Below are 19,174 nucleotides of genomic sequence, written 5' to 3'. Positions count from 1 at the left end.
ATATTGGAAAAATACTTTTGGAACAAAAGAAATCTATTATTCAGATGCATTTATGACGGGTCCCAAGAGCATAAACGTTCACAAAGACAACAGTTGAATTATACCTAGATGGTGAAGAAGTACGATAATGGCTTCTATATTTACCAATATCGTAAATTCTGAAACATTCCTGAACTGTATAAAATATCTATTTCCTAACAATCTCTTCAGCAGGCTTAAATTCATCCTACTATTTCTAACTGTGGAAAATCTGTTTAGTGTCTGGAAGTAAGAATGAGCGAGAATAAAGAAAATTATTCCCTGTTCATTGTTGATATAATTCCACAACCTTAAGTACTAAGCATTATATACTATTAAATGTTTCAGCAATTGAACAGCTTGGGCTTTACAGATTTCACAACTATAAGAACTGAAAAAGCATGTCTCTCCTGCATCTAACCAACATTTATATCATAGTCAGACAATGATGTGCTAAATATTTCTCCTAGGAGTCTTTCCTCAAACCTAAACAGCATAAACACATACTCAAAAAAAAAAAAAAGTACAGATCACAAATCCAGTGATATATACAATTATGTCCACAACACATTTTTTTCACTTTATTAGAGTGAGCAAATCACTTACGAAGTTCAGATATGCTGATGAATAGAGGGGAACTGGGTTAGCAGTAGGATTTAGACTTGATTAAAACTCAAGGAAAACACGAAAACTTGTAAAAGTCTATAAAAGCCAGATTGAACCAATGCAATCATATTTTATAAGTCCAGATGATACCCCAACAGTCACTTGACTTTTCTATTTGGGTGTGAGTGGGCTTTGTCAAGCTTTTTCTCTGGCACCGACTTCTCATGAAGAATAGGAGCAAGGCAGTAAAACATCAGTACTGAACTGAGGATCTGAGCCAGAGCAGGTGAATCCATCCTATCCTTCTAGGCCACATGGAGAATTATTAGAATAGAATCAACCTACATAGCCAAGGGACACCCAGCATTACACTACAAAAGCATGCAATAATCTAACAGGGTATCACATCAGCAGTTCAGGCCTGGAACTTCCACTGAGGGAGTTTTAATTCTCTGAACACTAAAAAGATCAAAGGTAGCATACTGGCTGAAGTATCCAGTGGAAAGTTTTGGTTCAGGAACAATTTAACCCATAAACAAAGCAGGCAGCACGGTCAGCTTGTGGCATGCCTGAATAATAAATAACTATGTCTATAAAACAGAGTGATATAAAAATTGACACCAACTCTCCCACCAGATATTGCAAGTCTTTGGTAACAATTAATATCCCTACTGACGGGCTGTCCACTCTGTCTGCAATATTGGCATTATTTGCAACCACAAACTCTAGTTATTAGTTTCCAAAAGCCACAACATCAAATAAGATTTTTCCACTCTGTGGCTTCAAGCTCCATGGATGCCTAGTTGCAAAGCCAATAAATTGCTTCCTAAACCAACAGAAAAAAAAAAAGTCACAGGCCCACTGCGGAATGCTGGCAGGTCACTGTAATACACCCTAGTACTCAGAGGAACTGATTTTTCTTCTAGAGCTTCACAGCCCAGCCCGGTGGAATCCAAGGTCTCACAAAAACACAGGCAAATTTAGTTCTCTTTGAGGTAACTAAACTGGGTTCTCCACGACGTCCTCCAGGTGGTCAGTCTTTTTTTTTTTCATTGCCAAACAAATCAAAAGGCAAGATTAATCTTGAAAACAAGCCCCTGAAAACTTGCATTTAAATTTTTTTATATCCTACCAATGCATCACTGTGTAGCATTGTATTCAGGTGAATTAGGTTTCAGTAAATATGAGATGTATCAAGTTGGAAGAGCATATTAGATATTATTTTGGTAATAAAAAGTTAATATTATAGCACAGTTTTCTAATTAAGCATTAAAGAACAATAAGAAATGCACAACCTGCAAATGAAAACAGTCATAAAATTAAACTTTTATCCAGTTGACCAGGTACTCTGCACAGAGTTAGGAACTGCCTTGTCTCTGCTTCGTCACTTGTTCCATACTGCCATCAGCTATGCTATAATCTGTCTGTCCAGTACTTGGATGCCAGTGTAGACTCTGAACAGGACACAGGAACAGAATCCTCACTTTGGAATCCAGTGGCTTAATATCAAGTGATTTCTTTCTGCTTTCTCTCGGTCCTGTTCATCCTCTAACCATATTAGCCAGATTCTTTGCAGGGGTTCTAACCAGTAATATGTCTCCTTTTAAATTCCCAACTCCTATTCCTAGTGTCTCCTTCCATACCTGGGTTCTGACATTCCTTGGGTCCCTAAGCACTAACCTGTGCTAGACTTTAATCTGATCTATCAACGTGGGTCCCAACATTGACTGCCACTGTACATTTGGGCTGAGATTCAGAACTTGTGGCCAAAATGTCAATCTTTCATTCTTCTGGTCTAACTAGATACTCAGTCTGGTTTATCTTATCCTCACTGGCGTAATAACTGGACTCAAAAGAAGAAAGATACCATCTGTAAGCCAGGGGCTTCACCTATAAAAGAAAGCTACCACTACTACTACTGTTACAGATTGATAACTAATAAAAGTGAGGAGAATTATGATTCCAAGATGAAAGTCACAGTGGATGCACAGAAATAATTCTAGACTATATGTCTAACGATTTTCCTTCATATACTCTCTCTGAACAGGGATAGGACCTTTCAGTAATATCTGCTTTGAAACTGCCAAACTACCGGGTAGTTTGAGAATTCTATTGTTATCTCTACATATAGACAGATAGGTAGATATAGATATAGATATAGATGTATAGACTGGGCTTGTTATTTTATATAGATATAGATATAAAGTATATAACAATTCACATAAGGCCAAGTTTTGACAAATGAATACATGCAAATACAGAAAGGCGGTCTTTCAATTTTACACAATTCCAAAATTTAATTCCAGCTGGTTTCTCCCAAGACTTCATCCCACTACTCATTACTTCAAATGAATTTCATCTGAATTCTAGTTAAAAATTTTTTTTTACTATGAAATTTTATGTTGATGCAATAAGTACTGTTGTGCATAACATCGTCTGCAAGCCACATATATTTAATTTTCTTTCCAAGCACACATATTAATTAGAAAATGAAGAACTGTGCTATTCTGATGTTGCCTTTTTTTAGTTTTTGTTTTGTTTTGTGGTGTTTGACCTGTTCCCCAAAGCCAAAACAACTCCCAATTCAGAAACCATTTTCCCAAGATGTAAACCACTCCCACTTCGGAGCGGCTCTGCCAAGAGGTAGAGATGTTACATAAACTCTTTCATTTAATGCCCAACCAATGATATGAGGTACTGAAGTTAAGTGTTACCTTCATTTTGCAGATGAGAAAAAGATCAATCAGCTGGGGTAGCTTGCCCCATGATCTCACAGCTAGTAAGTAGAGAAGCAAGTATTCAGTTTTGAATGTTTGATTCCAAAGTCTATTCTCTTCCAGCAAACCATTACTGTGAAAGGAGGGGGGGGTAGATAAAAGATAGTGCCAGCCTACTACCCAGCTCCACTACAGAAAAGAAGAGGCTTATCATCTTTAAAGGCAAACAGAGCCAGAACTATTTGTGCTCAGAGGATAACCAGGCGCCAAGTATCCTGCCTTAAAGGGAACAACCAGTAATTTGCTGCTAACAAACAAGCATTTACACCAAGTACACTCCCACCCCCCCTCCTTATTGGCATCAGGAACTGACCTCCCAACACTTCTTCACATTCCACAAAGGCTGAAGCACCCCATTCATACTCCTCCTCTGCACCCAATCCTCCTGCCACCACCCTACTGAAGCTTCAACATCCGCTTCCTTGTCCAATATGCAGCCTCTCTCTTCCACAACCTCTTAACCTCTAATGACCTTCTCTCTTCTGTAATTCACACACCCACAAGGACACGAAGAGTTCAAGCAATCTAACCCCTTTGCTTCTGCTTCTTGGCAATCCTTTTCTTCAACTCTAGTTTACTCCTAATCTTATTTCCCACAGTGGCCATCTAAAAAGAATTTTCTCCATTCTCAAGAACCCAGCCCCAAACTTCCCTCACTCACACCAGATGGCCTGGCCTCCTGCTTTTCTGATCAACATGGTCTCCATTCTTTTCAACTTGCCTATTTCAGAGGAGGGGCCCTCTTCCTCTCAAAAACTAACAACTCCCCAAGAAGCTTCTAATCTCACCCTTTTCCATCTCCATTCTCCATTTTTTTCTCTCCCGCTCTTATTTCCACCAGCACTGTTCTCTCCTCACAAGCCATTTCTCCTTCTCCTCGTCTACGCACTTACTCCAGTGGACTCCCATCCTCATGAAGGAGGAAGACAGGAAGACCTGGGAGTGGGGAAGAAGGAGCTTTGGTACCCGCACCAGCACGGTGCACAGCTCTTTAACCCTCACAACACCCTACGAGGCGCTCACAAGTAAAACACCCAAATCTTCTATCACCATTCTCCTACTTTTCAAATAATGAAACTGACATGTAGAGGTTAAAGAATATGCAAGGCCATAGAGTTAATGACTGTCAGAGCTAACCTCTGAACTCAAATTAGCTCACCTGAAATTTATACACTTTCCCTCTATTCTAGGCACAGTCCCACAACCCCACCTCACTATTCTAAATGTAACAAATCTGATTATATATCCTGGGAATTTCTACTAGGAATTTTGTCTGAATCTCAAAACTTAACATGTACCAAAACTTAACTCGTAATTCTGCTCCACCCCCAGGTACCCTGGCCACATATAAACATATAAATGGGCCCCTAACACCGTTCTCCTAGTAACTCGAGTGATGGATTATCCTCAGTCCTTCCTTCCACAGATTCAATTGCCAAATGCTGTTGATCTCTCTCCTCTACCCTTCTTCCATACCCATGTAAGGGTATCACTTCATCTTTGCTGTACTATTACAACAGCCTAGTTATTGGTTTCCCAGCTCCTATGGCTCCAGCTCACCCTATGTAGTAATGGTCAGAATAAAATTCCTAAAGGGCACCTTTGATTGTGTCATTATCCAACTCAAAAACTGAATGAGTAAATAAACTCAGAAGTCCATATTGCAAATGATTTGGGGCCTCCATTATGTGACCCCAAAGTACCTTTCCAACTGTGTTAGCTTGAGATGCTACTACTTCTGATCTCTTAGTACTGTGAAACTACTAACATTCCTATAGTATCCCATTTCCATGTCTTTCCTTTAACTACTGGGTTGGCCAAAAGGTTCTTTCATTGTTTTTCCGTAAGATGGCTCTAGTAGCACTTAGTTGTCTTTAACTTCATTTGAAACAATTTTGTTAGATTGTACGTGACAGCTGTCATATCAGAGTGCATTTTAAAAGAGACTTATCAAAACTGGTGAATTTTTGTGTAGCCATTTTAATACTGAAGATGGAAGAAAAAAAGCAACATTTTCGGCATACTATGCTTTATTATTTCAAGAAAGGTAAAAACACAACTGAAATGCAAAAAAGATTTGTGCAGTGTATGGAGAGGGTGCTGTGACTGATTGAACGTGTCAAAAGTGGTTTGGGAAGTTTCATGCTGGAGATTTCTCACTGGACGATGCACCACGGTCGGGTAGACCAGTTGAAGTTGATAGTGATCAAATCAAGACATTAATTGAGAACAATCAACATTATACCACGCAGGAGATAGCCGACATACTCAAAATATCCAAATCAAGCGCTGAAAATCATTTGCACCAGCTTGGTTATGTTCATCACTTTGATGTTTGGGTTGCACGTAAGTTAAGCGAGAAAAACCTTCTTAACTGTACTTCCGCATGTGATTCTCTACTGAAACATAATGAAAACGTTCCATTTTTAAAACAAATTGTGATGGGCGATGAAAAGTGGATACTGTACAATAATGTGGAACAGAAGAGATTGCGGGGCAAGCAAAATGAACCACCACAAACCACACCAAAGGCCAGTATTCATCCAAAGAATGTGATGTTGTGTATATGGTGGGGTTGGAAGGGAGTCCTCTATTATGAGCTTCTTCCGGAAAACCAAACGATTAATTCCAACAAGTACTGCTCCCAATTAGACCAACTGAAAGCAGCACTCGACGAAAAGCATCCAGAATTAGTCAACAGAAAACGCATAATCTTCCATCAGGATAATGCAAGACTGTATGTTTCTTTGATGACCAGGCAAAAACTGTTACAGCTTGGCTGGGAAGTTCTGATTCATCCGCCGTATTCACCAGACATTGAACCTTTGGATTTCCATTTATTTAGGTCTTTACAAAATTCCCTTAGTGGAAAAAATTTCAATCCCCTGGAAGACTGTAAAAGGTACCTGGAACAGTTCTTTGCTCAAAAAGATAAAAAGTTTTGGGAAGATGGAATTATGAAGTTGCCTGAAAAATGGCACAAGGTAGTAGAACAAAAGTGTGAATACACTGTTCAATAAAGTTCTTGGTGAAAATGAAAAATGTGGCTTTTATTTTTACTTAAAAACCAAAGGCACATTTTGGCCAACCCAATACATTTCCTAAGCTGTATCTTACCTAGATATTGGGACTCAGCTCAAATAACATCCTCTTTTTAAGCATCTTCTGATGTCTCTTCTCCAGCTTTGGTGCTCTCACAGCATTTCTGTTCTTACTACTCTACCTAAAGCACTCAGCACATTCTCTTGAGTAACATAGTGATGATATCATAAAGCTATTTTTGGACCCCCTTCTATTATAAGAAGATCTTATTCATGTTGCATGTACCAAATTACCCATAAGGTTCTTTGCACTCAGAAGATATCATTAGTAGAGAATTCCAGAGAATCCAAAGTCAACATGAACTAAATGACATCTTATATGGGATTTTAATTTGAAAAGTTGATTTTTTCCTTCATCCCTGAGTAATCTGCACAGCATCTACACTGGCCCATAAACACTATCTCTCATTCTAAGATAGATAGATAGGTAGATAGATAGATAGACAGACCAATTTGTTCTGCATAAACCAAAACCTTTTTTCAGGCTGTGAAGGAAAAATGGGGCAACAAATGACCAGGTTTCCCCACAAACATATGGCTTCTATAGCCTTAGTGGCTCCACTGGCAAAATGCTAGGCATCAGGGATCTGGTGACCCACAAAGCACTCCTCTGGAACAGACCTTTTCCCAGTTTTAGTACCTTCCCCAGCTGTGCCCCCCTCCCTCCCTCGGTATAAAGCACAAGTATATTGTTTAGAGTAGCAATTTTTCCCAGGCTGCATCAGACAACACGAATCTCCATAAAATGAAAGGCTCCTAACGTCTCAACCCAGAGGATTCTACCTTAGTTCAGGTCTGGGAGTGAAGCCCAAGAATCAAAATTTTAAGGCTCCCCATACTTGATTCTGATGCTAGGCAGCTTGGCAACTGCTGACTTTGTGGCAGGGGTGGGGGGGAGGAATGCATGCTTTGTGTGAGGAATTAGGAGTTAAAAATATATTTAAATAGAAAACAGTAGATATGCGTGAGTGTGTGTGTGTGTGTGTGTGTAATTGTTTAAAATAAGATTTGTAAGAATGCTCCTTGCCTAAAGCACATCTGTACTTTCAATGGCAGAAGTAGTTACTCGTGGCCCTCTTGGTAATGGAAGAAACAGAACACTATGTCTGAGTCCTAAGAATCAAGCAGGACCTGAAAGCTCTTCTCTCTACAGCCCTCCGAATCATGACTCAGCAACTATGCCGAATTCTCTCAATGACTGAGAAATTACTCTGAATTAAGCTGTTTTTTTCCCAGCCACATATTCCTTGATAACTATCCAAGGCAAGCTTTTCTTTCTTTTGTAGGCCTGTTATTCAACTATTTTCTTGCTTTCCTCCTCCCCTACCCCAAGGCTGTCTCCATTGCTCATATGCTGTCCTTGCCTTTTGCCAGTGAGTTTTCATTAGTCTCTGGGTGCCCACGTCCTGCCTCCTAACTCACTTATTTCAGATACAGTCTCCAGGACTATTGCCTTTCTGGTTCAAACCTTTTAATGTCAAAATTGAAACTGTACTTTTATTATTTCATTCATATTTAGAAATGTTCTGTCTTGGTCCATTAAAAAAAATGCTGATGAAGGCAATCCTTGACTCAACTCTGAACTGGCAAAGACTTCCATGCTATAATTCATCACATAAATTGAATCCAGAATAAATCTCCTAAAGGGCAACTTCAATCACAAGCCTCAAGTGTCTCCTGAGGACATGTAAAATAAACTTGAGACTATGCGGCAAGCCCTCTACGATATTCTGTGGCTCCCACTCCTTGTACTCCAGCTAAGAAGATACCTTTACACCTTTTGCACCAAATAGTTTCAAATCCAGAAACAGGTCAATGTTTACATAGTCATATCAATTTGATTGATCACACAGGGAATGGAGGGTAAAATGAGGTTCATTTTATAAGCAGTTTACAGTAATACCACTATCTTGAAATTAGATATCTGTATATTAAAAATACTAAAGAAAAATTTTAAGTAATCTCCCTTCTTTTTGTATCTCTATAGCACTTATGGTCTAATAATATATAATGAAGTTATGTATTTTATCGTCTAACTCCTCGAACGGCAAACCCATCAGGGTGGGGATTTTTTTTTTTTTTTTCTGTTTTGTACATTGATGTGTCTTCAGCACCCAAACGGTGTCTAACAAATCACAAGTGCTTTACTGAATAAATGAACAAGTAAACTCAAAGTTCATGACCCAGGAGCCAGGTGATCAAGGTTCTAATGCTTGTGTGACTTTAGAAAATCATTTCACCTGCATCTCAATCAAAATGACAGATTTAGCTCCCATGTTCTCCAAGGTCTCTTTCTACTCTACGATACTAAACTTGCGATTCTAAGAAACCAGGCCAACATTTCTGTCAGAAGTAGCTCTTTCTGATAATTCAAAAAAACAAAACGGACAAACAAAAATAAACAACAGCTTGTGCAACTTCCCATCTTCCCACCCCCATATGTACATAAAGAAGGTACATGAATTATCCTAGAACTAAAGAAATGCAGCACCCAAATAGAAAGATAGAAACTACTCCACACCAAGAAGACAACTGTGACACAATACTATCTTCAAAAGCTGTTTTCAAAGTGGATGCACAATTTACATGATATTCAACATGGGTGGATCAACTCTATTAAGCAAAGCAGGAAATTCACCAACAAAGGTAGAAACTATGCACCTACCACACACATGGGCCACGGCTTACCTTTCTGATACCTAATATTTACCAATACGCAATAAAACATGTTTCTGTTCCTGAAGTCATCCCTTCATCCCCGCTTGCAGCTCGAGGCAGTCTGGGCTCTGACCAACATTGCCTTGGGGACTTCAGAGCTGACTCGTGCCGCTGTGGATGGAGGGGCCATCCAGCCCTCGGTTGAGCTCCTGTCTTCCACTCATATGACTGTGTGTGAACAGGCAGTGTGGGCCCTTGGTAATATAGCAGATGATGGACCAGAATTCAGAGACAACGTTATCTCGAGTGATGCCATTCCACATCTGCTGACCCTGCTTTCATCAAGTATACCAGTCACATTCGTGAGCAACATCGCGTGGACCTTGTCCAACCTGTGCTGGAACAAGAACCTGCACCCTTCTGATCACACAGTGAAGCAGATGTTGCCCGCCCTCCTCCACCTCCTGTGGCACTAAGATGGAGAGGTTCTCTCGGACACCTGCTGGGCCCTGTCCTACCTCACCGACGGCTGCGATGCACACATCAGCCAAGTGGTGGACACCGGGGTCCTGCCTAGGCTGGTCGAGCTCATGAGCAGCTCAGAACTCAATGTCTTGACCCCCTCTCTGCGCACTGTGGGGAACATTGTCACGGGGACGGACCACCAGACCCAGCTGGCCCTGGACACGGCCATCCTGGCTGTGCGGCCCCAGCTCCTCACACACCCCCGCCCCTCCATCCAGAAGGAGGCAGCCTGGGCCCTAAGCAATGTGGCCGCGGGGCCCTGCCAGCACACCCAGCAGCCGATCGCTTGCAGTGCGCTGCCTCCCTTGGTGGCTGTTCTAGAAACTGGAGAACTTAAAGCCCAGTAAGAGGCTGTCTGGACAGTGGCTAACTTCACAGCTGGGGGCACCGTGGACCAGTTGATCCAGCTTGTCCAGGCTGGAGTCTTGGAGCCTCTAATAAATCTTCTCACCATCCCAGACACCAAAATTGTTATCATCATCCTCGACATCCTCTTTTTATCCTCCAGGAAGAAGAAACTGGCACAACCTTACCAGCCCGGGACCAAGATCGTGAATTCTAAAAGCACTTAACAAACACATACCAAAGCTCCACAACTCCTAAACCAGGGACCAGACCCAAAGAGTCACTTCTTTTTTTTTTTCAAATATTTTCTTTCAGCACTTTTTTTTAATTTTTTAAATAAATTTATTTATTTAATTTATTTATTTATGGCTGTGTTGGGTCTTCGTTTCTGTGCGAGGGCTTTCTCCAGTTGTGGAGAGCGGGGGCCACTCTTCATCGCGGTGCGTGGGCCTCTCACTATTGCGGCCTCTCTTGTTGCGGAGCACAGGCTCCAGACGCGCAGGCTCAGTAGTTGTGGCTCACGGGCCTAGTTGCTACGCGGCATGTGGGATCTTCCCAGACCAGGGCTCGAATCCGTGTGCCCTGCATTGGCAGGCAGATTCTCAACCACTGTGCCACCAGGGAAGCCGAGTCACTTCTTTAAGATCCCCTTCCCCTTGGTGTACCACAGGTATAAAACTTTTAAAACTGAATGATAATAAAATTTTCCACACTTTCACCTCCATCGAACAACAACAACAACAAAAATGGCATGTGTGAAGGTTATGGGCAGGTAGACAAGACCTAATAGGCCATGTTAGGGATGTGGAATTTCAACCTGAAGATAATGAGAAGCCATTTCAGGGCATTAATCAGAGAATTGACATCATCTTTGCATTTTAAAAAGATTACTCTGACAGCCTTTGGAAGAAGGCTGCCCCAGATGAGATTTTCTTACAAGGTGGAACTTGGCCATTTCTCTGGGTTTGTGCCCAGGAGAAAATGGGGCATGGGTAGCTTGACTTTATAATGTAACCTATGGATACCTGGTTTGTTTATTTGTTTGTTTTAATGCACTTGCATTGACCCACAGAACCACAGTTGGAGTACATCTCTTTTATTTTAGGTATGAATAGAATGGCGTTGGTAAAATTGGAATCATATGGTTAGTTTATAATTTTAAGCCTGAAGCATGGCATACTCTTGATGACATTTTTGTCATAATGTTTTGCATAATAACAAAGCCCCAACTGAATTTTCTTCTTTAATACACTTTAGCCTATTGCTCTTATAGAAGAGCAAAAATCTATCATATTTGTCTTCAATGAGTCAAGGCTGCCTCATGCACCTATAAAATGCACCATATTTTATACAGTAGATTCTCCATGAGTCAGGCGACTCAACTTTTTCACCTCTCTACAGATGACCAAGAATGACCACAAAAGTGCCAGGGGTATTGATTTGGGGGATACCAATAAATTGTAGAGGAAGCAAAATTGCAAATACAGAATTTGTGGATAATGAGAATCAACTGTATATTCCTGCATCCCAAGTTATATTGGGCCAGAGCATTTATCTCACTGTCTAGTCATTTTGTTGAATTTTTTTGATCTCTTATAAGTCACTAACCATAGATAAGAGTTCTCTTTTCACTCTCTATCCACTCACCCTGAAATAAGCCTTTTTTAAGGCATGTTATCCCTAAAGGAAGGATATTGCTACCATCTTATTCTTTAGTCTGTACACTCCATGAGGGCAAAAGCTTTGACTACTCTTTTCACCACCAGGTCCCTGGGGATTGGCACAGAGCTTGTCACCTAACAAGTAGTCAATAAACACTGAATAATAAACTAAAGAATATTACGATATTTAGCTCTGGTTTGAAACATTTACAAATATTAAGATATTTGTTCTAAATCATTCTCAATTATATGCAAAAGTTACATATATGTGTGTGTCTGTGTTTGTGTATTTATATATAAATACAGTTGGCTCTCTGTATCCACTTCTGCATCCTCAGATTCAACCAACTGTGAATTAAAAATACTTGGGAAAAAAAATTCCAGAAAGTTTCAAAAAGCAAAACTTGAATTTTCCACATGCTGGCAACTATTTATATAGCACTTATATCATATTTATAACTATTTACATAGCATTTATATTGTATTAGGTATTATAGGTAAACTAGAGATGAGTTAAAGTATATACAAGAGGATTGTGTAGGTTATATGCAAATACCACACCACTTTACATAAGGGACTTGAGCATCTAAGGATTTCGGTATCCATGAAAGCTCCTGAAACCAATCTGCTGTGGATATCAAGGGATGACTATATATGAACTATTTTCCCTCTCAAAATTTAGTTTATTACCATACTGAAAAGAATCATTCTGGATATACCCAAATACGTACATTTTATTTTTTAATATATGACTCTAAAATTTTATTTATGCACCTTAAAGTGATTTGTTTCTAGAAACGTTTACTAGGTTTTCCAGGGGGACTATTTATGCAACAAATATTTACTAAGCTTCTGCTACAAATAAGATGCTAAAGAATTTTGCAGGAATAGAAACGTGAGAAAACTTTCTGACCTCAGACAGCATAAAATTTGCTGGAGGAGATAAGGGACTGATTTCTCTGTGATAAAGACAGCCACTTTTTGTTCAGCAAAACAAATCACAAAAGACAGAAAGGGGTTTCAGGGGATTAACGTATATAGATAAATTAAAAGGCAAATTTTTTTCTTTGAGATGTGACTTTTAACATGATAAGTTTCTGAATCTTTTTTTTAACTTCAGATTCTGGAAAAACAATCTAAGCTTTTGAACTTCAAATTAAATCAAATAAAGTTCTTTAAAATACAGAGATAATATGATGAAAACATCTCTCTCAAGTGGTGTGTTTTTTTAAAGAGAGGAACTCCACCTGAAATGTGCAACTTTCCCAGCTGTTTCAGTCCTTAATTGTGGGTGGTTTCTGTGTGGGTGCAAAAATAAGGGTGGTAAAAGAAAATGGAAAACAATAATTCAATTGTCCAACTGAGAGCCATAAAAAGTCAAATATGCTTCCTCTACAAAGTTCAAAAGAAAATGTTATTTATATAAACAATTTAGGCATTTGGAAATGTTCCACTTTAATAGAGGACTTCCTGATTTATATAACCACATTTAAGTGGGTTGTAATGAGGGTTCGTAATAACTGATGGATTTTCTTTTGATTCAGCAAATGAGAAGGTAATTTGTTTCCCAGAATTTAATAAAATCACAGGTCTTTTTTTTGAAGAGTTCAGTTGTGGTTGGTAATGGCATCGTGTCTGGTTTGCTAACTTTTTCCTAAGAGATGCCCAAGAAGAGTCTCATGGCCACACTACCTTATGCAACCCAATATCATCAGACAAATGGTAGTAGTGATCTGTATGGATGAGTATCTGTAGCTCATAACTGAATTCTGAAGAAAATCTTTACAGAAGCATTTTCATTTTAATAGCTTAACAGCTGAATTTTATTAGTTTAACTTGAAGAAAATAGGTGTGTTTTTTTCTTAGCTAAAATCATTTATGATCATTTAAGTGCATTTCCTGGGGTGTATAAATATACTAGTTCTTTTTAACCTGAAATACAGGTTACTATCTCTCAAAGTGTTTCTATTCTATAAAGGAATCCCTTCAAAACACACAAAGCAAACTGTTTGCCATACTTCCCACACTAGACCATATTCTTATTTATCACTTGGAAAACTGGATCAAATACTACCTTTCCATTAGACCTAACAGATGCATCCTTGAAGTGAATGAATTTATTTGGTAAAAGATTTATGCATTTTCCCCCAGTAATTCCTCTAACAAAGAAAATGAAAAAAATTTTTCAACCACCCCCTTGAAAAAGGTCTTCTACTTCACACCCTCTGAGCAAGCATCCGTGATCACTCTCAGGCTTCTGTCTAGGCGATTTCACTTAGCCACTGTATTACACTGACGCACACCCAGCTTCAGAGAGGTAATCTAACAACAAATATTTGCACCTGGGCAAAACACTGCTTGCTCAGGAAGACACAATAAAGTCCCTGTGAGTTAAAATGTCACTATTTTAAATTAATTTCCTATAGTCTCACCTTTCAACGTATTTTCCAAAAGAATAGAAAAGAATTCAAAACATAAGGCACATTCCAGCCAATGCAGTATACAAAACGTGGTTCAGTTTGAGTTACCATCCGTCAATCTGTACACATAAGATTTGTAAAGGTTTAAAAAAAAAAGATATAACATGTTCTTCATTCTAAGAACTATTAAGCATTAACCATTGTTATTGCTATGTGTGCATATCTGTATTCAAAACAGAGTAAATACCTGAACACAAATACATGAGTTAAGTCAGAACTATCTGTACAATTATCAATATTATGAAATATATTTTGATCTGAATTACCTACTTCATGGACTCATTTCTCCACTCAGAGTTGGAAGCCATAACCTTAGTTGACAAGTGCTTGTATGTAGCCTGTCTCTACCACAGGAATTTTCTGTTTAGGTATGTCTAAAGGAATAAGTCCCCACCTAGAATATTTACTAGCAAACTGACTCTCCTTCTTGGTAAATGTTTAATCTCTTGAGTGCAAAGTTCACATTGTCCAAGACTTTCCTGAGCACTACAATAGGCCATCATACAACATCACTAGCCAAGCTATTTATGGAAAACCACAACTGGACTTTCCAATGGTTTCCAAGATTACATAGAATGAATGAGCTTTGCCTCATATTAATGACTAATATTTTTATTGGCACCGGTTCAGCGTGACTAACAATATCTGATTTTGTTTTTAATGTAGACTTTTTTTAAGACTTGGTTAAAAGTGATTTCAAATTATAGGCACTAAATATGCATAACAAAAACCACAGCCTCAGACAGATTCACAGTAATATCTTTGAGCTTCTACTTGTTCGAATGAACCACTGTAAAGAGTTTTCAAAAGAATAGTGTTTTATTTTCTGTAGAGATAGTTTTTTATTTCCTACTAGTAAGGTTTTAGGGCCGGTCACATGACATTAGCAATTCCCACACACATACCAGGATTAATGCAGTAGGTATTGTCTTTTGTATAATTATGGTTAAACAACGGTACATTTTGTTTCCAGTCTACCCATATAAATTTATTATTTGAGGAGGCCTGAATCTTATACCAGTTTGTAATCATTCCTTTCCCCTCCATCACCAATTTCTAATCCCCAAGCATCCAGCCACTCAATTCCTAACTTACTCCTAACTCAATGTCTTTACTCAGTCCAGAAAAACGAAGTAGTATAAAAAGTGGGCAGTTAGAACAGCTGTGGGAAGTTAAGTTGGATGGCCTCCCACTGGGCCAGCGTTGTGGTAGGCAGATAAAAGGAAGCAATCAAAAGTTCACAGGCAGCTCAATCATCCTTAGAGGAGGGAGGAGCAACGAATGGCCTCTTGCTGCTGTAAGATGGAAACGAGGTGCTCAAAGGAGAGTACAGGATGCTGCCCTGCTTGGGACTTCAGTTCTGGAAACAACTGACCTGCTCCCTGAGCCACAGGAATTCCCCACTGGTCCCAGACAACTAATCCCATTTTGCTTCCTTCCAAGCCAGCACTGTCTCACTGGCACCAAAAAAACAAACACACAAACCGGCAAGCACAAGGCCAGAAGGGTGGGAGCAGATGGGGACAGCTGAAGAGTGGGGCCGATTTACAGGACAGACACCGGCCTACGTGCCTAACAAAGTCCTGGAACAGCTTACACAAGTTGAGTCATCATACTGATATAGTAACAGAACCCTCTTTTCCTTACTTTGCTCAAAATCTGTTTTTTGCCCTATTCCACGGTAAGCACACTGAAAACAGACATCTTACTCATCTTCCACCCCCTCCCACCGCCATAACTTATATGCAGAAAGTTTGCAAATGCCTTGACTTTACAAGTTATTTTGCACTGACACTGCTGCTTTATAATAAAAGATGAGCTTTTTTTGTAAGTCATCATCTTCAGTGGTTACATCAATGGTAAGTCTCAAGGCTACTCTGGCTGAGAGTATTATGGCTATTATTCAGTGCTAAGCGTCACAGCTGTCCCTATTTCATTCCTCTTTTATTAAATCAGAGGAATAAAGAAGGAGCTGAAACTGGGGCTTCAACAAGCTATTTTTTTTTTTAACTTTTCATTTTATATTGGAGTATAGCCAATTAACAATGCTGTGATAGTTTCAGGGGCTCAGCAAAGCAACTCAGCGGAACATATACACGTATCCATTCTCCCTCAAACTCCCATCTAGGCTGCCATATAACATTGAGCAGAGTTCCCTGTGCTATACAGTAGGTCCTTATTGGTCTAAAGACAGCTGAAACTTTGTATCTTCCCCCGTGGAACTGAAGCTAATGAAGGTAGGTAGGGATAGTTCTTGCACTCCATCCACACCAGCCTTACCCATTATTCTCAGGGATACATTCTTAGATCACTGTCCTTGGTACAACAGCTTGCGTTAGCCTCACAATTCCTCCATGTTTGGAATGATTATTCAAAGTCTTCTACTATTTATTATATACATGGTTATTTTTAACTATTGACAGTGCATTTGGGGGCTCAGTAAAAGGATTAAAAGTGCTGGATGGTGAGGATATGGGAATATATCTATATTTTTACATTAGTTGTTTCAGAAATAATTTTCGTTTATACATCTCTGTCCTCTAAGTTAGGTTTTCCTAACAAAGCATTGGTGTTTAAATCAAATTCCCAGTAGGAGTTAAATAAGTCTCCTGATTTAAAAGTAGGGAGCCATAACATCTACCCCTATATAGTATTCACCTTCCACTCCCCAACCCTGGATTTAATTCCTCAAAGCCCTGAAAGCATTCGAACTTAATATTCAGCGCCTATCATAAGCTTTCACATACTGATCAATTCACACCTTTCCAATCTAATCTGCAAGAGCCACAACAATAACATCCATCTAGACAAAGTGGAAAGAGAGAAACAGAGCAAAGTTGAGATATCAAGTTCACCACAACGGGGGGAAATCGCCTACCATCCATCTGCCTGCAAGGTCAAAGAGCACAGTGGTTAAAAACGCCCACCTCTGCCATTACTCCATGTGGCTTCAAGAAGATATTTTAAGTAAGAAGCTTAAAGGAAATTGTGAAATATGCAGAAATATATTTATTGCACTGTTAAAAAGTAAAAGACCAACTAGAAGCAGTCTGAGTGTACCAAAGAGATGATTTCATACATTCATGTACATGAACCTATGGAATATTTTAAAATCATAAAATCATTAAAACTTACAATATCTATAAAAACCCAGAAGTATTTGCTAGAATCCTCTTTATAAAGGAGAAGTAACAAATTATATACAATATGTAGTTATATGTAGTATAACTATATTAATTATATTAGAAAAAGATACACATAAGTGAAAAAGTTAAGTTTATAAGGAAAATTATATCATTTATACAACAATTTAACCGAAGGTTTACCACGAGTCAGACCCTGGGTCAGGGGCTAAAGTGAAATGATTGAAAGAAAAAAAAAAGAAAAAGATCTGGCCTCTGCCTTCTTGGATTTTACAGTCTCATTACTAAGTGAAAATAATGGCTGTTATGTGAAGTATGTGGGTGTTCTTTATTTCTTCTAAATAATAATGCTACTATATTAGTATTTTAGTAATATAACCGAGGCTTTTGTCTGGTGAGGTGTGTTCCAAAGCCAATGTTGGGGGCTAGACATTTATGACACAAACGTCATGAAACGGCACACAGGATGACAACTGTTCCAGCTGTCAGTGTCACGTGATCACTGATGCTGGCCTTCAGCATGTGTCCTGTAAAGAGGAGGAAGTCACGCTGCCTGAGGCCCATGTGTCAGCCCTCTCTCCCTCCTTCCTAGAGGCTCCCTACCTACACCTCAGCCAAGTCGGGCTCAGCCGCCTCTCCCCACAGACCTGAGGGCGTACAGGGCCCCTCACGATCCCAAGACCAGCCACCTCCACACCCCCTCAGCACACCTAACACTCCTAAAGGAGCAGACAAATCAAGCAACCACCCGGCCCAGCTCCTCTGAAAGAGGCCAGCTGGGCCATGTGACAACTGCACAACATGCACCCCACACCAGAAACAGCTTGTTTGAGGACTGTGCACGTGATTTCTCCAGACGGAACTTCTGTGAATGTAACAAGCTAAAGCCGCACAATGAATCGGAAACTCATTCGGCTTATCTTCTCCTGAGAGCTCTTTCCTTTCACAGCTAGGTTTGGACCTGATACTTTAGGTCAATAAAAATGTATTTTTTAGAAATACATATATAACTGACAAAACTATATAAGAAAAAGAAAAGGCAGAGGAAGGAGAGGAGTATGATTGTGGAGAAGCATGTCAGGGATTCCAAAGCCCTGCTACTCAAAGAGAGGTCCGTGGACTAGTGACACTGACATCACCTTCAGGTGTGTTAGAAACACAGAATCACACACTCCATCTGAGACCTTCTGAATCATAGTCTGCACTTAATGAGATCTCCAGGTGTATCATATACACATTAAAGTTTGGGAGTCACTATTCTAAATGCTTATAATATTCTATTTTTACCTGGAAGGTAAGTACACTTAGTATATTATTCTCTAAAACGTACGCACATATTTTATACAGTCTTCTGATTGCGTGACTCTAATCCAGCCTACAAACGGACCCCATGTCTACAAACTGGCAAGTAGGGATTGTTAAAATGTGGGGAAAAGAATGCTACATGAATCTGATCTTCAAACAGTAAAAACTCAGATACAGATAAAACTTGAGACCACATAACCCAACCTCTTCACTTATGGGAAATGAAACCATCCGATTCAGGAAGGGGTATACCTTCACCAGGGTCAGATTGCTAAATATCTGTGGGAAAATCAGATGAGGGCTCAAGTCTCCTGATCCCCAGTAAGGTTCTGTGTCCTACACTAATACTGGTTAATACGTCCTGACTGATTTTTTTTTCTTTATAAACAAATACTGAAGTTAAAAGAGAAATCAGTATTAAGTTTTAAAAAAAAGTAAGATAATTCTTAAACCAGTACCTTGTACATTTAATGGCAGATGACCAATATGTATTTGTTTGAATGAATGATTCACTTTGAGGCAAAGAAAAACAGTGTTATCCACATCTTCTCAAAG

At 39.3% G+C, this 19,174-nt stretch overlaps 1 protein-coding gene and 1 pseudogene across 2 annotated transcripts in view; one reads left to right on the top strand and one right to left on the bottom strand.

The window, feature by feature from the left end:
* The window catches only part of ARHGAP42 (Rho GTPase activating protein 42), a 298,470-nt gene that overhangs the window by 206,799 nt on the left and 72,497 nt on the right, over nt 1-19,174 (bottom strand). The gene's annotated exons all lie outside the window — the stretch shown is intronic.
* Nucleotides 9,229-18,267, top strand: LOC103013406 (importin subunit alpha-8-like; annotated as a pseudogene).

This window comes from Balaenoptera acutorostrata, chromosome 9, assembly GCF_949987535.1.
Source record: "Balaenoptera acutorostrata chromosome 9, mBalAcu1.1, whole genome shotgun sequence".
Taxonomy (NCBI): Eukaryota; Metazoa; Chordata; class Mammalia; order Artiodactyla; family Balaenopteridae; genus Balaenoptera; species Balaenoptera acutorostrata.
This window is presented reverse-complemented; position numbering and strand designations above follow the sequence as displayed.